The sequence below is a fragment of the Betta splendens genome, chromosome 5 (assembly GCF_900634795.4).
Source record: "Betta splendens chromosome 5, fBetSpl5.4, whole genome shotgun sequence".
In the NCBI taxonomy this organism is placed as follows: domain Eukaryota; kingdom Metazoa; phylum Chordata; class Actinopteri; order Anabantiformes; family Osphronemidae; genus Betta; species Betta splendens.
The window spans coordinates 5640933-5667080 of NC_040885.2; the positions used below are offsets into that span (position 1 = coordinate 5640933).

The 26148-nt window shown below is 46.6% G+C and overlaps 1 long non-coding RNA gene across 1 annotated transcript; it reads right to left on the reverse strand.

Annotated features, from left to right (window-relative positions):
- Positions 1-12834: 12834 nt before the first annotated feature.
- LOC129604151 (uncharacterized) lies at positions 12835-15348 on the reverse strand. Its single transcript, XR_008694814.1, has 2 exons — positions 14529-15348; positions 12835-13589 (listed from the first exon to the last, which is right to left on the reverse strand). It is a non-coding gene; the product is annotated as an uncharacterized LOC129604151 (long non-coding RNA).
- Positions 15349-26148: the final 10800 nt, after the last annotated feature.

Here is a 26148-nt window from a genome sequence, read left to right on the forward strand (position 1 = left end):
AATTGGCAGAATGGTGATATTGTGGAATGGGGATCTGGGTGTGCCAGCTCATGGTTTTAGGCCGATCCGGCCTCGTCGGCGAAACCGACAGACGTGGGACCGGACCCAACGGACTTGGACAGAGTCCCACCTGACTACTGGGGCCTGTGCGCCGTATTCAGTAAGCAGAGGACTTCTTCATTGCTGCCTCACCGCAGTCACGATTGTGCCATTAATCTGAGACCAGGTGCAGTTCTGTTCAAGGGACAGCTTCATCAGTTTTCCCCCAAGGAGAGAAAGGCAATGAAGGAGTACTTGGAGAGTGCCCTGGCTGTGGGACTGATTAGACCTTCCTCCTCTCCGGCTGGCACCGGCTTCTTTTTTTCGTCCGCAAAAATGATGGGTGTCTCCGAAATCTCTGTCAGAGACTCCTACCCTCTTCCTTTATAGTCGCTGGTCTTTGAATTACTGTCTGAAGCCAGGTATTTCACCAAATTGGAAACATGATCAATGACGTTTTTGTTTACCTTGATGACATTCTGTTTTTTTCACGTTCAGAGGAGGAGCAGGCAGGTCCTGAAGCGGCTGCTTAAGCATAAAGTGTTCGTCAAGGCCGAGAAGTGCGAAGTCAATGTCTAAACTGTGTCCTTCTTGGACTTCGCCATCTCCCAGGGCAGATCCACATGGACCCAGCTAAGACCAAGGCGGTGGAGAACTGGCCCATGCCACAGAGCCGATGCGATGTGCAGTATTTTTTAGGATTTGCCAACTTCTATTGAAGGTTCATCCGCCAGTACAGCTCTATTGCCTCTCCTGTACATACCACTGCATTTGCGCTAGGGGGTCGATTCTGGTGGCCAGGCATGAAAAAAAAAGTCCAAGGAGTACGTCACTGCTTGCCCACTCTATGCATCTCACAAACTTCCTATGCCTGTTACCTGTTCCCCACAGACTCTGGATATCATCCGGAGTCCAATGGTCAGGTGGAAAGAACGAACCAGCAGTTAAAGACCGACCTGCGTCTTCTACCCCTTCACTTGGTCTCAGCAGCTTCTCTGGATCGAGTTTGCCTATAACACCTTTCCTTGTTCCACCACCGGGCTAACTCCCTTCCAGTGGACCTACGGGTTCCAGTCGCCCTTGTTCCCATTCTTGGAGAGGGAGAGCCACGTTCTGTCTGCTCACACCCTTCTGCAATACTGCCGGCGCACCTGCCTTCGGGCCAGAAGTGTTATGCTACAGGCTCAGTGTACATACAAGGAGGTGGCTGACCGTAAGCGTACACCAGAGTTTACATATGATGTGGGCGACCAGGTGTGGTTGTCTACCAAGGACCTTCCCCTGTGGTCCAGTCACATAAGTTGGTGCAAAGATTCATTTGGCCATTTACCATCTCCGCAGTCATTAACCCAGTATCTGTCAGGCTCGCCTTGCCTAGGTCAAGGAGGGACCACCCCGCCTTCCATGTAAATCTGCTGTCTGTTACAGCTCCTGGGGTTATCATGGGTTTCGTGTATTTCCTGTTTTATTTTGTAGGCCTTCTCGTTGTTGTTGTTGTGAGTTTTCTCCTCTTTCCAGCATTTTGATTTATGAGTTCAACTTGTGTTCGGACCACTGCCCGCTCTTGTTTCTGCGATTGCCTTGTCCTACCTGTACTGCCGCCGTGAGTAATCTGTTTCGACCCAGCCTGTCTGACCACTGTCTTGCCTGCTCCTCTGTACCTACGCTGATGTTCTAACTAACATTCGACCATTATATATACTATAAGGACCGAATGTCCCGCTGTACAGAAAATGATTTAACAGTGTGTTTGAATAAAGACATAGTTACTAGGTCGTTTAGCAGCTTTTTATTTTGATTCGAAGCAGACAGTTCTTAGAAAGCCACAGATTCTTCATTTAGCTAAAACCCTCTTCTTTTCTTCATGAGCTGTTAGTGGCTGGAAAAAGAAGACGGTTGTCCCTTCCAAGCATCTCTGTGACGATACGCGACTGGCCGATATTACCAACAAAAGGATGAAATGAATAATTTTATTAGTATTAGAGTTTCTACCTCCAAAGCTAATGTACAGGCTAACGTTAGCAGCATAAGATATCACTGCTATTAACAGTACAAAACTGTCACGATCTGGGTTTTGTTTCTTGTTGTTTCCTGTTTTGTTTTGTAATACTTCCTGTTCAGTTGTCACGTCCCGGTTTTAGATCTGCCTTTATGTTGAAAGGACTTCCGGCCACGTCACATCACAGCTGTTCCCTGTTAGTACCGGTCCGCATTATCCACACCTGCACTTCATCTGCTATTAGTTCACTTTGTATTTAACCACCACCTTTGTCCTCAGTCCCTTGCCAGATCGTTGTTCGTGTGTCCTCGTTGTTTTCCCCAGCTCATTGTTCCTGCCGTGTTTTCGTGTTCCTTGGTTTTTGATGCCCGACCTTGTTTGCCTGCCGGACCACGCTTCACCGCCTGTGTATGACCCTGCCTGGACTTCACTCTGCATATCGGAATAAACGACATTCTTTAACACCAGAAAACCTTGTACTGTGCTGTGCATGTGGGTCCTCATCCGAGCCCTCCCTGACAGAACGATCTGGCCAAACTTGGACCCAGCCAGCACTCAGCCGTCGCCCAGGTCAGTGACTGTTTTTGTTTCTTGTTTTTTTTGGCGGCGAGTCTCATTCACATGCGCCGAGCTACGCAGCGACCTCCGTCGGTATTTTGCAATCCTCGCGGAGGATTACCGAAGGGCGCCCAACCCGGAAACCCAGCGCAGCGCCGTGGAAGTGGCGGTGTGGTCCTTGGAGGACGAGGACAGCGTGCTGGAGATCCCCAGTGTCCGCCGCCTCTATGAGCAATTGTGCGCGCGGCTTGAGGAGTTAGGCAGCGCGCTCCGCACCACACCCGCCTCCACGCCGTCCGCTCGGGCCACGCCAGCCCCGGTCGCACCGCCGATGGTTTCGGTTTCCTCCTCCCAGCCCCGTCGGACCGTCACGATTGCACCAGCCTGCCCAGCCCCACGTTTGCTCCGCTGGGAGGATTTCCTGCACTCGTGCGGTCCCCTGTCTCCGTGGTCTCCAGCTCAGCCGTGTTCCGTTCAGTCTCCAGTCCAGCCGCGAGCTGTTCAGTCTCCAGTCCAGCCGCGAGCTGTTCAGTCTCCAGTCCAGCCGCGAGCTGTTCAGTCTCCAGTCCAGCCGTGAGCTGTTCAGTCTCCAGTCCAGCCGAGCGCTGTTCAGTCTCCAGTCCAGCCGAGCGCTGTTCAGTCTCCAGTCCAGCCGCGCGCTGTTCAGTCTCCAGTCCACGTTCTAGCCCAGTCGAGCCCAGTCCCAGTCCAGTCGAGCCCAGTCCCAGTCCAGTCGAGCCCAGTCCCAGTCCAGTCGAGCCCAGTCCCAGTCCTCGTCCAGTCGAGCCCAGTACAGGTTCCCGTCCAGTCGAGCCCAGTACAGGTTCCCGTCCAGTCGAGCCCAGTACAGGTCTCAGCCCAGTCGAGCCCAGTCCAGGTCTCAGTCCAGTCGAGCCCAGTCCAGGTCTCAGTCCAGTCGAGCCCAGTCCAGTCGAGCCCAGTCCAGTCGAGCCCAGTCCAGGTTCCAGCCCAGTCGAGCCCAGTCCAGTCGAGCCCAGTCCAGTCGAGCCCAGTCCAGTCGAGCCCAGTCCAGGTTCCAGCCCAGTCGAGCCCAGTCCAGGTTCCAGCCCAGTCGAGCCCAGTCCAGTCGAGCCCAGGTCAGGTTCCAGTCCAGTCGAGCCCAGTCCAGTCGAGCCCAGTACAGTCGAGCCCTGTCCCAGTACAGTCGAGCCCTGTCCCAGTACAGTCGAGCCCTGTCCCAGTACAGTCGAGCTCTGTCCCAGTTCAGTCCAGTCACGCTCCTGTCCCAGTTCAGTCCAGTCACGCGCAGGTCTTGTCCCAGTCAGAGGACACCACCTGTCGAACGGGTGCTAGGCACACCCGATCAGGCCCGACGTCTGCTCCGTCGAGCTTGGCGGTTGCAAGCAGCCAAGCCGGCTCCGGAGTAGACGCCGTCTCAGTCGCCGCCGGCTCCCGTGAGGGGCCAGAGAGCAGCGCCGCCGGCTCCCGTGAGGGGCCAGAGAGCAGCGCTGCCTGCTCCCGTGAGGAGCCAGAGAGCAGCGCTGCCTGCTCCCGTGAGGGGCCAGAGAGCAGCGCTGCCGGTTCCGGTAAGGACGCCGTTCCCGTTCCTGTTCCTGTCGGCCATGTTGAGGCCGTCCCTGTTCCTGTCGGCCATGTTGAGGCCGTTCCGGTTCCTGTCGACCAAGTAGAGGTCGTTCCAGTCCCAGTCCCTGTCGGCCAAGTTGCGGCCGTTCCAGTTCCTGTCCCAGTCCCTGTCGGCCAAGTTGCGGCCGTTCCAGTTCCTGTCCCAGTCCCTGTCGGCCATGTTGCGGCCGTTCCAGTTCCTGTCCCAGTCCCTGTCGGCCATGTTGCGGCCGTTCCAGTTCCTGTCCCAGTCCCTGTCGGCCATGTTGCGGCCGTTCCAGTTCCTGTCCCAGTCCCTGTCGGCCATGTTGCGGCCGTTCCAGTTCCTGTCACCCTCGGAGCCGCAGCGCTCGCCGGCCTCCAGGAGGAGGTCGCGCCAGCTGCAGCCCCTGCGCACCTTCAGGAGGAGGTCGTGCCAGCTGCAGCTCCTGCGCACCTCCAGGAGGGGGTCGCGCCAGCTGCAGTTCCTGCGCACCTCCAGGAGGGGGTCGCGCCAGCCGCAGCCCCGGCGGACCTCCAGGAGGGGGTCGCGCCCGCCGCAGTCCCGGCGGACCTCCAGGAGGGGGTCGCGCCCGCCGCAGTCCCGGCGGACCTCCAGGAGGGGGTCGCGCCCGCCGCAGTCCCGGCGGACCTCCAGGAGGGGGTCGCGCCCGTCGCAGTCCCGGCGGACCTCCAGGAGGGGGTCGCGCCCGTCGCAGTCCCGGCGGACCTCCAGGAGGGGGTCGCGCCCGTCATAGTTCCTGCCCACCTCCAGGAGGGTGTCGTTCCCGTCGCAGCTCCCACTGCACCTGCATCGGTTCCTGGCGGCCCGGCTCCGGCCGCACCTGCATCGGTTCCTGGCGGCCCGGCTCCGGCCGCACCTGCATCGGTTCCTGGCGGCTCGGCTCCGGCCGCACCAGCATCGGTTCCTGGTGGCTCGGCTCCGGCCGCACCTGCATCGGTTCCTGGCGGCTCGGCTCCGGCCGCACCTGCATCGGTTCCTGGCGGCTCGGCTCCGGCCGCACCTGCATCGGTTCCTGCCTCGTCTCGGTCTCTGCTCCCGGACTGGTGGCCTCGCCCTCGGCGCCTCCTGCAGCCTGGATGGCGCTGCCTCCTGCGGCGACGTCCACCTCAACCCCTCGGTCTCCAGGATCGGCGTCCGCCTGGAGGACGTCGCCGTTCGGGGGGGTCCCCGTGGACGCTGGCCCAGCCCAGGGGCGCTGGGGGTGCCCCCCTGCCTCAGCGACGGTTGAGCAGGATCTTGCCGCGTCCCCACCCTCCGTGAGGGACTCCCTGGACTCTGTTGTTTTCCTGGTCGTGGACTTTTGTTCTTGTTTTGTGGACATTCATGTTGGGTTCTCTTGATTGTGAGACTTGTTCTTTGTGTTTCTGGTCGGTCTGTGTTCGGGCGTGAATTTTGTTTGATGGGGGTTCCCGTTTTGCCCTCCCCCGGTCCGCCCTCCGCCCGCCCTGTCTGTGTCCTGTGCGGGTTGTTTTTGGTTCTGTCCCTCCGCCGGTCCTCCCTCCGCCCGCCCTGCTCGGGTTTGTTATTTTTTCCTTTTGGTCGTCTGGAATCCGCCCTTGGGAGGGGGGTACTGTCACGATCTAAGTTTTGTTTCTTGTTGTTTCCTGTTTTGTTTTGTAATACTTCCTGTTCAGTTGTCACGTCCCGGTTTTAGATCTGCCTTTATGTTGAAAGGACTTCCGGCCACGTCACATCACAGCTGTTCCCTGTTAGTACCGGTCCGCATTATCCACACCTGCACTTCATCTGCTATTAGTTCACTTTGTATTTAACCACCACCTTTGTCCTCAGTCCCTTGCCAGATCGTTGTTCGTGTGTCCTCGTTGTTTTCCCCAGCTCATTGTTCCTGCCGTGTTTTCGTGTTCCTTGGTTTTTGATGCCCGACCTTGTTTGCCTGCCGGACCACGCTTCACCGCCTGTGTATGACCCTGCCTGGACTTCCCTCTGCATATCGGAATAAACGACACTCTTTAACACCAGAAAACCTTGTACTGTGCTGTGCATGTGGGTCCTCATCCGAGCCCTCCCTGACACAAAACACAACAAGCAGCAGCTCATAACTACTCAAACTTCACAGTGCAAGCTAAAACAATAAACGATTGTTTATATATATAAGATATATTACTTACTCAGTGCTCATTTCACCATTCTGTCCCAATTGTTTTTTATGGTTTGTCCTTGGTATCCTAAAGTTAGTTTCAACTGATGCAATGTTTACAAGCAGCACAAAACAAATGATCCATAACACACACACCCCGTCAGCAGCAGAATCCACAACTTCATCCAAGAGGAATTGGCAGCATTGAAGCCGATATTGCCTACGAAATGAAGTACCTGTAGTAATATTGAATTAGTTGCTGCCAGCCACTCTGAGCTAATACATAAGCTACCATTAGCAATGAAAGGTAATGCTACTTCCGACAGTCTAAAACACAACACACAGCAGCTCGTAACTTTACTCAAACTTCACAGCCCAAGCTAATTAAAGTCGAAAATATTACTTACTCAGTGCTCATTTGAGCTCATCTAAACATGCAGTTGAAACCAGAGGTTTACACACACTACATAAAAACACACATATGTTGTTTTTACTCACTGTCAGACATGAAATAAAAATAACCTTTCCCTGTTTTAGGTCAATTACAATTAACAAAATTATTTCTATTTGCTAAATGTCAGAATAATGAGACTAGTTTTTTTTAGACAATTCCTAATTCTTTTTATCAAAGTCGAAAGTTTACATACACTAAGATCACTATGCCTTTTAACAATTAGGGAAATCCATCTCTGCGGAAGTTTCTGATAGGTTAATTGACAGCAGTTGAATTAATTTGAAACACACCTGTGGATTTATATTAGGGCACATGTGAAACACAATTGCTTGTTTGTAAAACATCATGGGAAAGTCAAAAGATATCAGTCAAGATATTAGGAAGAGAATTGTGGATTTGCACAATTCTGGTTCCTCCTTGGGAGCAATTTCCAGATGCCTGAATGTTCCACGTTCATCTGATCAGACAATTGTACGCAAGTATAAACATCATGGGAACGTCCAGCCATCGTATCGCTCAGGCAAGAGATGGGTTCCCAGTCCCAGATATGAACGTACTTTAGTCCATTATGTCTAGAACAATCCAAGGACAAAGGCAAAAGATGTTGTGAAAATGCTGGCTGAAGATGGTAAGAATGTGACATTATCAACAGTGTAACGAGTATTGTACAGACATAGGCTGAAGGGCTACTCTGCCAGGAAGAAGCCATTACTCCAAAAGAAACATAGAAAAGCCAGATTACAGTTTGCGAATGCACACAAGGGTAAAGACTGTGTTGTGGTCTGACGAAACTAAAATCTAACTATTCGGCCACAATGATTTTTATTTTTTATGAATGGAGCAAAAAGGGAGAAGCCTGCAGGCCTCCATCCCAACTGTGAAACATGGGGGTGGTACAGTAGCATCATGTTGTGAGGTTGTTTTGGTGCTGGAAGGACCGGTGCACTTTACAAAATAAAGGGCATCATGAGGAAAGAACAGTATGTGGAAATATTGAAGCAACATCTGAGAACATCGGCCAGAAAGTTGAAGCTTAGGCGCAAATGGATCTTACAAATGGACAATGACCTAAAGCATACTGCCAAACTGGTTACAAAGTGGCTTAACAATTACAAAGTCAGCGTTTTGGAGTGGCCATCAAAGAGCGTGGATATAAATCCTATTGAACATTTATGGTCAGAGCTGAAAAGGTGTGTACACACAAGGCGACCTACGAACCTGACTCAGTTACACCAGTTTTGTCAGGAGGAATGGGCCAAAATTCTTACCAACTCTTAAGGGAAGCTTGTGGAAGGATATCCAAGACTTGACTCAAGTACTGTAGTTTAAGGGAAGTACTGTAGTACCACATACTAATGCAATGTATGTAAACGTTTGACTTTCATAAAAGTAATAAAGAATTGTCTAAAAAAGTCTCATTATTCTGACATTTAGCAAATAGAAATAATTTTGTTAATTGTAATTGACCTAAAACATGGAAAGTTTATTTTTATTTCATGTCTGACAGTGAGGAAAAAAAGCATGTGTGTTTTTTTGTATTGTATGTAAACTTCTGGTTTCAACTGTATGTAACCCTAACTGATCACAACATATACTGTACACACAGTCAGCAGTAGAATCTATAACTTAATCCAAGAGAAACCAGCAGCAGAAGCTGTGGTGGAAATTTTCCATAAAGAAGTAGATGAGAGAGTTGTCCTTTTGTGCGATTTATTGAAATAATAAAGAAAATAAAAATAATGGGGAAAGCAAATAAAAAGCATGGATGTTGATCGTGCACATCAACAAACCAAAAAAACCAGCTGGGGAGATCAGTGCACACACCACGAAGGTGTGATGCAAAGAGCCCACGATCCTCAAGTTGCTTCTGCCTTTTAACCCCTTTCTCTGGCTCTGGTGGAATGTCTCTCTGCAGCAATGGAATTGTTTGCGCCACCTTATCTCGCTGTGAGTGAGAATGTTTGCTTTCTCACTTCTGCATCGTCATGTCTTGTTATCCAAAGGAAGGAACACCGAGCTTCCAAGACAAGATGCATTTGCTTTAACAGCCTTGGGTCTGGTGGGGAGTCAGATAGGATGGAGCCAGAGTCCGGGTGTAAAAGACAAACATATATCGGAAATTATTAGTCAGTCAAATGGAGCATCAGATGTTTAGACTTGATGTACGTCAGGGCACAAGAGATTATTTGTTTGTGTAAGAATGTTCAGTATTGCACCTAACCAGCACATGACGAGTGTGTTGGATAAGAAACAGCACAAGGCAAAATTTTTCCATTACATTCCCCCCTTTTGATTACACATTAATCAAACACTAAAATAATAAATTTTTTCAAACATTGCATTTTGTAGTAACAACCCTTACAAATGAAACAGTAAGTGTATTAAGTCAAAATTCAAAAATACACCTTCACATAAAAATGCAAGTAACTTAGGGATAAAAGGTTGGGAACTGTTTTGGTGGGTAGTTAAACAAGAATAACCTCTGTATGAGCATGTGAAGAAAATAAGTCCATAATCATATTTGTACCAGATTATATTTTGTGATCAGATAGCCATCGTCCAAGTCATTACGTGAATTAGAGTTGGGGTTTTTGAACATAGTTCATTGTGTCATTTGATATGAGAGTGTTGCTGAGGTCGCACGCATGATGAGACCTTTAACCAGTGGGATAACGCAAAAACCAAACAAGAGAATCACAGCCATCTCAATTATAAAGGAAACAGCTGTGGACATGAGGACAGATTTCCATTTTCCAGACATTTCGTCTAGCCAATTCCAAGGGGTAGAACCTATACCAGAGTTAGCTGAGATTCTGAAGGTCGTGTAGCGCCTTCGCCACAATACCATTAGAATCAGTGTTATTCAGGATGTAAGTACAATATGCGTCTCCAAACATAACACAACCGCCTCTTTTCTCTGCTAACAACGTGTCTACGGCCATTCAATTGTAATGTAATAAAGACAATTAATGTATGATAGCCATAGGTTTCCGGTGGGGTTCTGTTTCATATATTCTTAAGATAGATTTAATGCTTTCGGATCTTTAATTGTACATTTGCGTCTAGAGCGAATAGGAGATTCAGGGATTTAACCAGAATGATGATGCATATTTCCGCTTGTGTTGTCTTTCATCTGTAGATGAAGGATAGAACTAATTGTAGCAGTGAATAAAGTGATTGTGAGCAAATTAAACACCAAGTCAACTTTAGGATATTTAAACTCAGTGTTGTGAATTATGTGAAATTTTCTCATTCAAAAGTAGTGTGTAAAGTTACATAGAAACATCATATGATCAAGGCAATAATCAGAGTAACATAAAATGTCTAACGCAACGAGGTTACAATTGATGTCTTGTAACAATCTGCTTCGTCCTGTTGAACAGTAGCGTTAGATTGTTTCCAACCTGTGTGTTGAAGTATTGATTGTTCGTTGGGGTTCTTCAGGTTGTGATCAGCTGATCACAGAGACACTTGGGATTCGTTATCACCGCCAGGTTTCCTCCCAATGTCGTCTGAGTCACTGTCACTCCCGTGATGTGAAGAGTCTACACGTCGTCCAGCGTCGGCAACTCAAGGCTGCTCGTGTGTGTGTTTTCTCAGGAACGTGTGTGTAGATGTATGGTCTGATAGTGTGATTCACCGGCGCAGCTTCAGGCGGCGCTTGGCTCACACCTTTAGCTGAACGGTCAACGCAGCCTCGCCTCAGTGCGTGTGTGAGCACAGCGAGGGTCGTTCTTCTCAATTCTTTTCGTCAGTGGTGGTTTTCTTGTGTGGTGTAGATGTAGATGGAGGGTCGTCTGTTGGATCCGGGACCTTCCTGGATGGAGTTGATCCAAGTCGCTCTCTCTGCGATCTTTACAGCCGTGTGGGTCGTCAGAAAGACCTGGAAGGGGCCTCGCCACCGTTTGGAGTCCCAGTGCTTCCTCCTGAACTCCTTAACGATCGCCCGTGCCCTGGTTGGATGGTGTAATGGTCCTGTCGCCTGTTTTCACCTGTTGGAAATCTGAATTGTGGGGAAAAGGTGTTTGGGCGGCACGGCGTGTCATCAGGCCCAAACCAGACTCCATGGCTACAGGTGGAACCATTCGTCAGCCAGAGTCTGAGTTCCTGTGAGGTACGAAATGTTTAAAGCACAGGGAGAGAGGAAGGAAAGGATAGAGAGAGTTGGAGAGAGGGAACAAGGATGAGGAGAGGAAACGAGGATCAGGAGAGGGAGGGGTTGTCGTCCTTCGCAGCAGCGTCTGCAGCTGCATGTCGGCAGAAACAAAGTCGTCACTGATGATGTAAAAACAGCATTAGCTGTAGGTGGCAGGACAGCGTCCAGCAAAGCAGAACCTAATCATGATGTGAGATAGGTTTGCAATTAGACTTCAAAAAAGCTTCCTATGCTTCCACAGAGCGTCTGTGGAGTCCGTGTAGATGGTAACAGACTCTCCTTCTGCTCGTTTACCAGCTTCAGTCAACGCGATCAACTCTGCAGCCTGAGCAGAGTAGTGTCTTAGCAAAGAGCCAGACTTCAAGACGGCCTCTTGATAGTAACGTTCAGCATGTTGAGCAAAGTGGTGTTGCATCTAAGCCATCGGGCTGTAGAAAGATGTGATGTTTTCCAAAAGAATCAAAGACACAGTATGAGGACAAAGAACAGAAGTCGTACAACCTGATTTCTCATCCACTGTTTGAGTGAAAGGTCGCATAGGGTCAGATCAGGAAGACCCAAGGTAGGAGCCAACTGAAGAGCAAGCATGAGGTCAGTGAACGTTGTTCAGCCTCAGACGTCCACGTGAGACAAGAAGTGGACGATGAAGATGTCTGCATCAGAACCCTGAGTGGGGCCTCAGAGACAGTAAAGTTAAGAATGAAGTTCCTACAATAAGAACGAAAACCTAGAAAAGATAAGCTGTTTATACGTGCACAGTTTAGGCAGGTTTCAAATTGCTTCAACTCTGTTGGGTGAGATGGATTTGCCATCAGCTGTAATTACAATGACCCAGAAAATAACCTTTGTCTGAACAAACTGTAATTTAGACAGGCTCTCTTTGTGGCCTGTAGCATCCAATGATTCAGTAGCTTAGTGGTGTCTGCAGTAACACCATCTATGGCTCCTTTAAGAGGGTGTTGTTGTTTACATGGTCTGTGGTCAGATTTAGGTGTGATGACCACTGGTTCACATCCTCTGATCAAACCTACATCATGTCTGTGTGTGAGCCACAGGGAAGCAGGGCTTCCTGTAAGGCTGAGTGTTGGGTCAGAGCGTCCTCTGAAATAAAAATAAAAACGAAAGCGTGTAATGTGTGTCATTAGAATGTGGAGGTACCCAGTTCACTGTTTGCTGCACATAACAGGCAGAATAAAAAAAAGTCTTTTTTTTTTTTTTAAAGTATGCAAAGTAGGTGAATACGTCACATGGGGTCAGAAGTCGTTCACCAGTCTCCACCCCGTTGACATCTGTTCACGAAAGGACCCACGTCCTGCGTCTGTCTCCATCATGTTTTCACAGAGGGACGTGTGGAACTGTAGAATAAAAAATAAAAATCTTTTTGTTCGTTAGTAAAAGAAATCGCAAGCGCAGACCTGTGTTCATCCCAAAAGAGGGAAGTTGAGGTCAGTTTGTGTGTGTGTGTGAAATCATAAACAAGCTGTGATGCAGCCTGTGTGAGGGCCTCAGTTACAGCCCCCCCTCAGCAGCCAATGATAAGAGCACAGCTGAGCTGAAGTTAACACCAACAAAAGAGGGATTATTTAGAATGTCTGTAGACGTGACCTGCACTCCGTCTGGAGTGGAAATCAATCAAATACCTAAACTACACAAGATCTCTTCCTAAAAATTTAAACTGGGCATAAGTTTGAAAGCAAAAATGAATGTTACGGTGTCTTGCTGTCAGATGTTGCACAAGACAGTGAAAGAATAGGTTTTTCTTTAATAGTCTGGTACGTACAGTAATTATTATTACTTCTCTCTAATAGTCGTCTTCCCTTTAATAGTCATTAATAGTCTGTTTCAGTCGGTTTCAGTCTTCCTATGGTCTGGTTTTGTTTTTTCTACAGTCTGTTTTGTTTTCCTATAGTCTGGCCAGACAAACCTATATTGTGCACAAGTATTTTTAGAAACATGGAGGATTTTATTACTGAATTTGTTGCAAATTGAAATAGTTTAAACCCATCAGACTGTAAAGTCATGCAGCAGTTGTCATTTAGCTGTTTGTCATATTTTTAAAATCACTCTGTGGGATTTTTTTTTGAGCAAAAAGCGATTCTTCATTGCGAGCAGATAAGCATGAACATGAATTTGAGCGTGTATCAGCTGTAAGCGTGTTTCTTCATTGCGTGTATGAATGTGTGTGTGTTTGCGGTACCGTCTTGTACGTCACGTGAAAAGGAACCGTCACCTTCCTCCTTCCCCAACCATCAGTCTGATGTGAGCGCCAGCGGGTGAAGCCTTTCGATGAGACAGTTGTTCCTCGATGACAGACCTTTCCTGGATCCTCAGATGCAGCTCTATTGGGCCGATCACGTCTGAAGCCTCTCCTGTTGTTTCAACCAGTGTCTGTGTCAGAGCACGTCTTCTCTGCTGTTGCTCTGTCCTTGTTTTCCTTTGCTGATTGTCATAAGCAGGTGTCTGTGTCAGACACACATGCTTGTAGTAGCTGGTTCATCTGATGAGCCCAGAACGTGATGGCTGCAGACGTTGTGGGAGTCTGTGAGGCGTCCATGCTGAGGTCTGTGTCCTCCAGCTGCTGTGGTGTCAGAGCTTCCACCCTGTTCTGGTTGTTGGTTGGCGCTTCTTCTCCTTCGGTTCTTCTGCTGATGGTGGGAAAGGAGTCCAGATCCGGATTTACCCTCATCGCGCTCGGTTCTGCATTAGAATAGAGAGCAGAAACAGTGGGAGCATTTGATCTTGACATGATATGTGTGTGGTGTATGTATGTGTGGTGTGTGGTGTGGCAGAGTGCAAACAATTCTTCCCCAGAGTTGTTATCTCCTTTTTTCCTGTTACTCTCATCTCTCTTTTGTTTCTTTTAGGGCTTTAGTGTTGATAGTTTTGCTTTTTCAAGTATTTTCTTTTGTCTCTAATTTTTCTTTTAAGGTGCGTATGTCCTTTACACTAAGTGATTCTCTTTTTGAACCCATAACCAGTTTCCCACTCATGGAAACATGAAACGCACTAATAACCATATTTACCTTTTACTTTTAATTACTTTTACTTTTGTAATGCTGCAGTCTGGTGGTGGAGACTTAGATCGCCCCGAACCCATCTTTCAGAGTCCCGGCGGTTTTCTGCCTTAGACTTTTTTGTGTTCCGGCCGGAACCTTTTTTCGAAATTTCTCTTCCACGGACGTCTCCGTAGAAAGGGAACCGCTCAGATCAGCGACAGGGTTCTCGGAAGTGGTCCCTCACCGTCAGGCCCCTCTAAGACCCGGGTCCCTCGTATCTCAAAACCACTTCCCCCTGCAAACGCGCTCCGTATTTCAGAAGCCGTCTTTTATTTCCTTGTCCACTCCCTTTGGACTGCGCTCAGATCTGCACACTGGTCTGTATCCTCAGTACAGACAAAACAAGCTCGGTCCCACGAGCCAACCCTTAGCAACCACCATCTCGGCCACCAGGGCAGACTTTGACCTAATTCATTTTACCCGAATATTAAATTTTTTAATTAAAAAAAAAATTGTTTGGTCCTAATTATTATATTTTAGATGTTTTCAGCCACATAGTCGTTTTAGAAATATTATTATCTCTAGTCCTAGTTATGTTTTCTTTTATGTTTTTTCCCAAATTAAAAGGAATCTCTCTCACCGAGCCGAGCCAAATTAGGATTTGAGTTTGAATCTGAGTTCGTGGATCTCGTCAGAGGCGATCCAGACGGGTGAGCAGTCCTCCCAGCTCTGAATGTCTGTAGAGGTTTGGAGGCTGAGCGACCCTAGTCCTCAGGACTATCGTCCCTGGTCACACCGTCCAGACGACCTGCCGCGGGATCCTGCCGACAACGCCAATTTCTGTGGTGGAAATTTTCCATAAAGAAGTAGATGAGAGAGTTGTCCTTTTGTGCGATTTATTGAAATAATAAAGAAAATAAAAATAATGGGGAAAGCAAATAAAAAGCATGGATGTTGATCGTGCACATCAACAAACCAAAAAAACCAGCTGGGGAGATCAGTGCACACACCACGAAGGTGTGATGCAAAGAGCCCACGATCCTCAAGTTGCTTCTGCCTTTTAACCCCTTTCTCTGGCTCTGGTGGAATGTCTCTCTGCAGCAATGGAATTGTTTGCGCCACCTTATCTCGCTGTGAGTGAGAATGTTTGCTTTCTCACTTCTGCATCGTCATGTCTTGTTATCCAAAGGAAGGAACACCGAGCTTCCAAGACAAGATGCATTTGCTTTAACAGCCTTGGGTCTGGTGGGGAGTCAGATAGGATGGAGCCAGAGTCCGGGTGTAAAAGACAAACATATATCGGAAATTATTAGTCAGTCAAATGGAGCATCAGATGTTTAGACTTGATGTACGTCAGGGCACAAGAGATTATTTGTTTGTGTAAGAATGTTCAGTATTGCACCTAACCAGCACATGACGAGTGTGTTGGATAAGAAACAGCACAAGGCAAAATTTTTCCATTACAGAAGCTTCATTCTAGCACTAGAATATTCAGTTGTGCTTCTATGAGCACAGAAACATGATGCACATGGCGGTCTGTTGTAGGATGCCTGCCTTTGGCTCTTACAGATGTTGGCTCTGGGCTCTCTGCAGCAGGTGCTGGTTTCTTATGGGCAGCCTCTTACTCCTACATACAGCTTAACTCATTGGTGCTGTACTCTGGCTGATACAACTAACCACGAACATCAGACTGTGCTGAAGAACTCGCTTTCTGTGCCTGTCTTTTTTTATTTTTGTTGTGCTTATTTATACTTGCATTTATTTAGTTTCAGCAGGTGGCTCACCCCCACACACCCACACTCCATGACACACCTTTTATTTAGGAAGGATAAAAAAACAAGCATAATTCGTTAATCAAGAGAAGTATATATATTTATTATATACTGCTCTATAACTTGTCCATCACAATATGACTTTCAACCTAAAACATGCTGCTTGTTAAACTGCTGGACAGGACAAAAAAAAGAGACACGACTCGACTCTCACCCTCCCAAATCGCAACCAGATGCCCTTCACCACATGATCAGGAGCTATTCCCTCAGAAGTGGCCCACCCCTCAACAGGAATTCCACCGAGCTGTTCACATAGATGGAACAGTGGAACCCAGACTCTCCTGCCTGTTGACATACACCATTGCCTCGGTGCTGTCCATATGCAAAATGACCAAAATGAGCCGTTAATTGTGGGTCCCAGGATGATGAACTTATTTTGATGTTTTAGTCCTGATGATTGACTGAACGCACCTGATCTACAGTAGGTAAACAGTATTAGTTGGGACAGGGAGAGTTGGAAAACGAGCAGGACAGTTCTCAAGGACCAGGGTTGGGCATCCCTGTTTTAGTCTGTTTATGGTCAATTTGCAATTTTTATCTGTTATCGTGTAGATTACAAAGAAAACCTGATGGAGACCATCTTCTATAAAGTCCTTCTGGACCCAGGATGTTATATGAGCACCTTTTGAACATCCCTGTCCCACCGCCCTGTCACGGTCCTCAGCCCGTCCCTGCCTCTTTCTCTTGATCCCCCTCTGTTCATGCCCCAGGTTCTGGCCACACTTCCTCCCAAATCCTCCCCTCTGCCACCTGTAAACAGCACTGATTGCATCTTTTCACTCAGTCCCTTTCCCTCTGTTCTGCTCAAATAATCCACCTCATTCATTCATCCACTCTTTGTCCATTAATGTTACCAGGCTATGTTCTGACACTATGTCCCCGAGCTGGCTGTTTCATTGCCCTGTTATAGTGTTGTCCTTCCAGTCCTTTTGTTTTCTGTCTTTTCTGTGTTTAGGGGATTGTTTTTATGTTGTTGTAGGGTTTTTTGCACATCATTTATTGTTCTTTTTGGGTCCAGAGTAGCCACAATAGACCCAACCAGACTCAAGGTCATTCTTGGCCTTCTCACTAAATTAGCCACCTCAGCCAGGGACACCACAAGCCAGCAGACTAAATTGGCGCTGATTGATAAGGCCAGTGACATACAGTACATACAGTATTCAGAGCCGGGGTTGTTTGGAATCAAGGAGGTTTGTGACTTGGTGTTAGCTTTGCCTAAGATAAGGGGTAACGTGTCCACAATAGGGGACCTGGGTAAACCAGGTCCAGTTCAATCGTCCCTTCTGGAGCCTGCTTAACTCCCTGAGCCTGACTCTCGCTTTTCAGCACAGTCCTCCTGGGAAGTGTTTTTAGGCTTACTAAAGCTAACTAACAACTTCAGTAAGTACCAGAACCTGTCTTCACCCTCTCCCCTGCTGAGGCTCTGGCCATCTGGAAAGAACTCAAGACCTCAGCTTCACATTCTTTTTTGTCTCCCTTGTCCCACTGCTGCTGCTCTGTCTTCTCCACATCCCATTCCTTCTGAGACTGTTTCACATGTTGCTGCAGTCCCTTAGACTACCTACAGCCACGCTGTGGCTGCTCCAGCTCTACATCCTGCTCCTTGCACTGCTGTTCCAGCCCCTTTCTTATGTTTCACTCCTTGCCCCACTGCTGTAGTCCCTGTTCACTGTCCTGTTTTATGTCTTGCTGCCGCAGCCCCTTTTCTGCATCAGCTTGAATTGACGTTGCATCAGCTCCTTGGTCTGCTCCACCCTGCCAGTATTCACGAAGAGAAGTGCTGGCATGGGCAAGATGGTGGTGGATGCTGCCCACCTTCCCGCTCTCAGCCCTGCAGAGCCCGTGGGAGAGAGCATCATGGATTTAGGCACCTCTAGAGGGATTATCTGACCCGTGAGTTTGCCTAGTCCTTGTCTTTACTGTCGCCGTGCTCTTCTGTGTACCGAACCCTGCCTGTTTATTGGACCTGAGATTGCCTGCCTCTGACTGTGCTTTAAGACCGTGCTCTTTTGTGTATGACCTGGACCGCCTAACTCTGATTGTGGAAATAAAACCTGAGTTCATTCTCAACACGTCTGTGTACTGTGCATGTGGGTCCGACGTCTGCCCAAGCCTGACAGCAAGGCAGGGTTGTGTTAGGAAGGGCATCCTGCATAAAAACTTGCCAAAACAACCATGCAAATCATTTGCTGTGACGGGAAAAAGCTTTTCGGGAAAAGGGAATGGGAAAAGTTTTTTTTAGTTTATTTCTAATTAAAGGGTTAATGTCACTTGTTAGCTTCAAATGCCATTACACTATATATTGTTTATATTTATGAAGGTTGTGACCTACATAGTAGATACTGAACAACTTTAATGACCAGTTCTGATCTAAAAACCTTCTAGAGCAGTGATTCTCAACTGGTGGTTTCGGGACCACAAGTGGGTTGTCTAGTGGGTCGCTTTTGTGTCGTTTACCTACATTCTCAGCTGTAGGTGATGATTGTAGCCTGTACAAATCCTCTCTGCTTGCTTGTGGTCAGGCTCCTCCAAATTGACTTCCTCACCGGTGCACATGCCTAATGTGTCCTCACTGATGCCGGTTGCGGGCATGGTCCTTGCCAGTGTACACGCCAAACATGTCCTCACTGCTGTGTTCCTCTTCCTTGCCACACTGCTCCATATCTCCTTATGTACCTTGTGCATCCTCAGGTGTGTTTTTCCCTGCATCTGTGCCTCTCGTGCTTCCGTGGGAGTGCTCTTGTTATTCAATTCAATTCAATTCAATTTTATTTATATAGCGCCAAATCACAACAAAGTTATTTCAAGGCACTTTACAAAGTAAGGTTTAAAACCTCACACAACTAAACCCAACAAATCCCACATACAGCAAGCATTTAATTTGACAGCAACAGTGGAGAGGAAAAACTCCCTCTCTAACGAGGAAGAAACCTCCAGCAGAACCAGACTGGATGTGGGCCCATCACAGACACCAAACTTTGAGTCCAATGATACCTGTGGGTGAGGACAGAGAGGGAGAAAGAGTGGGGGTGGGGGGGAGAGAGGAGAGAAGCACAACTACTGGACAGAAAGAGACAAGGTTAGTTAAACATGGGACAATGATGGGAGGTTATGGGACAGAGGAGGTAGAAGGAAACAGAGGAGCTCAGTGTATAAATTAAGTCCCCAGCAGTCTATGTCTATTGCAGCTTAACTAAGAGATGGTTCCTGTGACTAACAATAATTGCCAGTGACCTGAACCATCTCTAACTATAAGCTTTATCAAAAAGGAAGGTTTTAAGCCTAATCTTAAAGGTGGAGAGTGTGTCAGCTTCTCGAACCTGAAGAGGGAGCTGGTTCCAGAGGAGAGGAGCTTGGTAGCTAAAAGCGCTGCCCCCTGTTCTACATTTAAACACTCTAGGAACCGTAAGTAGCCCAGCGCTCTGAGAACGAAGTGTTCTGCTGGGAGCATAAGGAACTATAAGGTCTTTAAGATAAGAAGGAGCTTTATCATTGAGTACTTTGTATGTGAGTAGGAGAATTTTAAATTCTATCCTACATTTTACAGGCAGCCAGTGCAGAGAAGCTAATGTAGGAGAAATGTGATCTCTCTTTCTAAGTCCTGTCAGAACTCTGGCTGCAGCATTTTGAATGAGCTGTAGGCTTTTTAAGGAGCTGTTAGGACATCCTATGAGTAAGGAGTTACAGTAGTCCAGCCTAGAGGTAACAAATGCATGGATCAGTTTCTCTGCATCGCTCTGAGAGAGGATGCTTCTGATTTTAACTATATTTCTAAGGTGGAAGTAGGCGGTTCTGGAGATTTGTTTAATGTATGATGTAAAAGAGAGATCCTGGTCAAACATGACACCAAGGTTCCTCACAGTAGAATCTGAAGCTAATGTTATGCCATCCAGGGTGGCTATCTGACTTAATAGTGTCTCTCTCAGATTTTTAGGCCCAACAATAAGAATCTCGGTTTTATCTGAGTTTAGTTGAAGGAAGTTTTGGGACATCCAGGATTTGATGACTTTTAAACAACCCTGAATTTTGACTAGTTGATCTGTTTCATTTGGTTCCAAGGACATGTATAGCTGAGTATCATCTGCGTAAAAATGAAAATTAATAGAATGCTTTCTAATAATCTCACCTAGAGGAGACATGTATAAGCTAAACAGAATTGGACCCAGCACAGAACCCTGTGGAACTCCATAGCTAATCCTTGTGCGTGTGGAGAATTTATCATTAACATGAACAAACTGGAATCTGTTCAACAAATAGGATTTAAACCATCCCAATGCTGTTCCATTAATCCCGATTCTATGTTCTAGTGTCTGTAATAGAATGTGATGATCAATTGTATCAAATGCAGCACTAAGATCTAACAGGACAAGGACAGAAACTAGACCATTGTCCGAAGCTAATAGAAGATCATTAGTGACTCTAACCAGAGCTGTTTCTGTGCTATGATGTTTTCTAAATCCTGACTGAAAATCTTCATACAGGTTATTCCCACTAAGGTGGTCAGATAATTGTTTAGCCACGATTTTTTCCAGAATCTTGGAAATAAAGGGTAAATTTGAAATGGGCCTATAGTTGGCTAGTTGTCCAGGGTCAAGGGTTGTTTTTTTTCAATAGAGGTTTGACCACAGCCACCTTAAAAGCCTGTGGTACATAGCCTAGATGTAAAGATTGGTTGATTTGATTTAATATGGATGAGCTGATTAAAGGTAGAGCTTCTTTGAGTAATCTGGTTGGGATTGGATCTAAAAGACAAGTGGACGACTTGGAAGAGTTAATTATTGAGGTTAACTCCATATGAGTTATGGGGGAGAAGCTGTCTAGGTAAGACAGAGGATTTAATAAATTTAAAGTTGATGGATCTAGACAGTGCTTTCTGTCATTTGGAAGAAGTCGCTGCTGAATGTTTTTTCTAATGATGATAATTTTATTAGTAAAGTAGTTCATAAAGTCATTGCTGCTGAGATTTAAGGGGATAGTAGACTCAACACAGCTATGACTCTTAGTCAGCCTGGCTACAGTGCTGAAAAGAAACCTGGGGTTGTTTTTGTTTTCCTCAATTAGGGAGGAATAATATGTTTTTCTAGCAGCACAAAGTGCTTTTTATATATTATTAGACTGTCCTTCCATGCAATGCAGTTTACATTTATTTTGTTGGAACGCCACTGTCTTTCTAGTTGTCTAGTCCTTTGCTTTAGACTGCGGATCTCTGAGTTATACCACGGAGCTAACCTCCTCTGATTCACTGTCTTCTTCTTCAGAGGAGCCACTGTGTCTAACATTGTACGTAGAGAAGCTGCAGCATCATCTACAAGACAGTCAACCTGTTCATAAGGATTAAGGTGACTGTTCTCTGTGTATCTACAAGACATTGAGGCAAAAGATGATGGAATCATCTGCTTGAATCTGGCAACAGCATTGTCAGATAAACATCTGCTATAGTAACATTTCTTTCCAGCTGTTATAGGGTCAGTTGTGCTAAATTCAAAAGTTAATAAGAAATGGTCAGATAACAGAGGGTTTTGGGGAAGAACTATTAAATTATCAATTTCAACTCCATATGTCAGGACAAGATCTAGAGTGTGGTTAAAACGATGAGTGGGTTCATTTACCTGCTGTGTAAAACCAATAGTGTCTATTAAGGAGTTAAAAGCAGTGCTGAGACAGTTGCTGTCAACATCTACATGAATGTTAAAGTCTCCCACTACAATGACTTTATCTGTGCTAAGAACTAAGTCAGATAAGAATTCAGAGAATTCAGTTAAGAACTCTGAATATGGAGCAGGAGGACGGTAAACAATACAAAACACAACTGGTTTCTGAGTTTTAGAGTCTGGGTGAGAAAGGCTCAGAGTGAGGCTCTCAAATGAGTTATAACTATGTTTAGGTTTAGGAGTAATTAATAAATCTGATTTATAAACTGCTGCTACTCCTCCACCTCTACCTGTACTTCTTGGAACATGATAGTTGATGTGACTCATTGGAGTCGACTCATTTAAAGTAACATATTCATCCTGCTGCAGCCAGGTTTCAGTGAGACAGAACAGATCTATGTGATGGTCACTTATCAAGTCATTTATTAAAAAGGATTTAGATGAGAGGTGACCACAGGTGGTCCCTCAGGAAACATGATTTGCCCTGATCTGCAAGACCACACATGATGGGACGTCAACTTCACCCTAAAAATCCCCAGTACCCGCTGACAAAACCTCTGTAGACTAGAAACCTGTAACCACTTGAAATACACACAAACGTATTACTGTCGAATTTATGAAGAATTTCTAATAACTAAATGTGTAATATATATTTTTAATTAGTCTGTATGAAAAATGGAAAGAATAGGTTAAGGCCACACAAATCAATCTGAAAGAAGAGAGCTCATAACAAAATTTGACAGAGATGATGGAAGCTGTAGAGGGCTTACACACACAAGTGAAACATGACACACAAGTGAAAACATGTTTATTAAAATATTCGCTCACAACCATCAGAGAAGAATTGACTCCTGCACTGCAGTAATAGTGTACTTGATGAACCAATTTTAAAGTATGTATGAGTGAAGTGGGACTAGAAAAGTTTGAGGGAAAAGCAGAGAATGCAAGGCTTCACATGATACTCGACAAGTACTGTAGTATGCCCAATCAATATTTGGTAGCCTAGTGTTCAAACCTACTGTTTGTAACCAGCACTTGTGAAAACAGCTAAACCTTACTGTACTAACAAGAGAGCGGAGTGTGCTGCACAGTTATTCGCAAAGGAAGAGGAAATCAGAATGGACGAGGCAATTGCTGCTCAAAGACAAGAACTCAAAAGGCTGGAAAATCAAAGAGATTTTCAAGTATTAACTGCAAAGACTACTCTGAAGCTGAATCGGATAGACAGAAATGATGAAAGTAGAGCAACACGTAGTGAGGCTATTAATTGTTCTCCAGCACCTTACAGAGAAAACATTGTATGTGTTTTTACAGTATGCTACTAGATATTGATGAAACAATTTATTAGGTAATACTATTTCAATTATTGCAGCATCATCAGAGCTAAATCTGAAGCTTTGATATTCACATGTATTTGATTTATGTAATTGTTTTATCCTTCACATTAATTTGAATGAAAGATATATTGTAACATGTTGTGTTATGGTCTGGTGGAACGTTGAGCTTGATGAAAAGAGGAAAATATAGTTTAGTCCAAATTTAGATTTAATTTAAATTGGATAGTTTCATAAAGTGAATGGAGGAACTTCTTCCTCAAGGTCCAGCTAGTGGCTGCACACACCCCCGTTGGAGAGCCAGCATTTTGGTCGTGTGTGTGCTTAGTTTCCGGTCTTGTTTTGGTATTTCCTGTCTTGTTTCCTGTTGGCCTTAGTTCTTGTTTATTTACCTAGTCGTGTGTCACCACTTCCTGTTTTATTTTGGTATCACTTCCGGTTTTGTTCTGTTCTGCTCAATCAGTCATGTGATTTCACCACATACATTCCATTAGTCATTAGTTGGTTACTTGTACCCCTGCACTTATGTCCTTGGTTTGCCAGATTGTTTGTTGTTTTGGTCGCGTAAGTCCTGCCGTGTACCGATTTTGGATCATATTTTGACCTAGTCTTGCCTGCTCCCCGTCTGTACCGTTGCCTTGATCTTGTCAATCTGTGTACCGACTTTTGCCTGCCTTTCCACGAGCCTGAATAAACCTTGACTAACCGGAATTCATGTAAGCTGTGCATGTCGGTCCTTCACCTTGAACCGTGACAATACAATCTGGTCAGACTTGGACCCAGCCAGCCTTCAGCTTGTGGGTTTTGTGAATATTCTGGTACCTGGTGGTGACTTTTTTAATATGGCTTTTACCTGGCCCGGCTTGCCTAAGGACCTTCTCTGAGCTTGCAGGGGAGTATGTGGAAGCGCCCAGACCAAGGGCTCGGGTCCGGGTGGTGAAAATAGCGACGGGCATCTTGGAGGAGGAGTACTGGTGGTTCGACTACTCCGGGGTGAGGACGCTATTCGCGCTATGAGGAGCGACCTGAGCCGAGACCTGAGCCGCGTTCTGCGCACCACTCCCTGCGCAGATCAGATGCCAGCGCCCGTCTCTCCTCCGACGTCATGGCCCTACCAACGCGGCAATGTGAACCACAGTCTGCCCCAGCCACCAAACCACAGTCTGCCACGGAACCACAGTCTGCTCTTGCTACAGCACCCCAGTTTGCTCCAGTACCACAATCGGCCTCCGCCACAGAACCCGGGTCCGTCACAGAACCCCAGCCTGTCACAGAACCGCATTCCGCTCCAGTCATAGAACCGCAGCCTGTCACTGAACTGCAGCCCATTCCAGTCATAGAACCGCAGCCCATCACTGTATCCTATCCCCGAAAGTGTCTTTCAACGCATCAGCCTCCAGTGCTCACCTCCAGTTGTGTTCCTCCTGGCACACTTCCTAAACACCCCTCATGCCACCACCGTCCCAGACGACTACTCCGGGAGGCGGCAGCACTCGTCCACAGAATCCCTGCTCATGTCGAGGCTCCAACCGCAGAACCCAGGCCGGTTGACGCACCACGTCTGTATCGATAATGGAACCTCAGTCTGTCTCAACACCGCAGTCAGATCCAGTCACTGAACCCCAGTTTGTTTCAGCACCCCAGCACCATTGTTTCCTTAATGCATCTGGCCGCTGCTATGGCTGCCGTTCCGCCGAGCCAGGTCTCCATTATGTCACGTGTTGGTCCAGGAGAGGCCATTCCTGTCCCTGTCGGCCCAGAAGAGGCCGTCTCAGTCCCTGTCGGCCCTGAGGAGGGGGTCGTTCGGCTCTCAGCCGAGCTCTTGGTGGTCCAACCACGTCTGCCTTAGCTCCTGGCAGTCCAGCACAGACCACGTCTGCATCACTTCCTGGTGGGCGGCCTCAGTGCCTGGTGGTCCGCCACTACCCATGTCGGCTTCAGTTCCTGGTGGTCCAGCACCGACCGCGTCGGTTTCAGTTCCTGGTGGTCCGGCACCAACCATGTTTACCTCAGCTCCTGGTGGCCCGGTACCGGTCATGTCTGCCTTGGTGTCTGATGGTCCAGCACCGACTATGCCCGCCCAGGTTCCATGTCTGGGGTCGCCTCTGGTCCTGGCTTCGGCTCTCCGTCTGTCCTCGTCTGTGGTTCTGGTTCCGGCCGCTCGTCTGAATTTGTCTCTGATTCTGGCTCTGGTTCTTGACTAACTGGAGTTCATGAAAGCTGTGCGTGTGGGTCCTTCACCTTGAATCGTGACTCCCCCCTTCAGTTCAGTGACTCCCCCGAGATGTTTAGTGAGTGAAAAGCTCTGTCCTAGTCGAATTCCATCTTCTGCTTAATATAACCTTCCTCTCTCTTAGCCTTAAGAAGCGTCAGTTTCTTTTTATTCTTAATTTTTGTTTTTTGTTTTTGTTTTGTTTTTTTATTCTTATTTTTAATTTAGAGCCGAACTACATTTTTAGATTTTTGATTAATTAGTCAAAAGTAAATTCAAGCAACACCAACTGAACTGGGATATTCATCCAACAACCATAACTTTTATTGTTTTAGCTGAGTAGTCTTAACAACATTGGCTCCAGTACTTTTTATCGCTTACGCTGAGAAGTAACACACACATTCATTCACGTCATTTTATCTGTTCATTCATTGCTGGTTGTTTCATGTTTACTGCTCATTATTTTATTGTTTTTCTTGGAATATATTCATTCAAAGACCTGGTTTGAATTCATCGTTCTTCCGGCAACGACAAAGGTCACTGACGCTGCGACAAGACCTCATGATATTAGAGACTGATTTGATTTTATTAAGTTAAAATAATTATTATTTATAATATTTATTAATTCATTCAATTGCTATCTTGCGTTTAACTCCATTAGTTCAAGCATGGTGTCGCTATAAAAAGACCTGGTGCCCTTATTTTGATGTATATTAATGTTTCTGCAATAATACCAAATTATTAATTTGAATCCTCCACAAATACTACTTAATTTTGTAGGCAATTCTGGGGTTTGTAGTATATGACCATTTTCAACCACAACACACAATACTGCCACTTTGTCCTGTTTTCTGTGGACATTGAGCATCAATAGTTAACGTTTTTGCACATTTTGGCTATTAAAATGTCCAGTTTTTATAACAGCTTCCTTTTCAACAGTAAACCTTCCTTTTAAGGCAGCCAAGAAGGCTTACAAGCAAAGACGGGAGGACTATCTGGTCGAAACCAACTGAGGGCAGGGACTACAGCACCAAACCAACTACAAGGGCAGTAAGATGAAAACAAACAGCGCTAATGCCTCGTTGAACTTCTACTAGGTTACTAGACCTGATCCGGTGGCTCCTCCTCAAACCCCACACGGGTGGAGCGGGACCTACCCCATCCCATACTATATCCCCTGGCACCCCCCATGGCCACGCAACATGAGGCCACCCAGGCAGGGGATCCACGT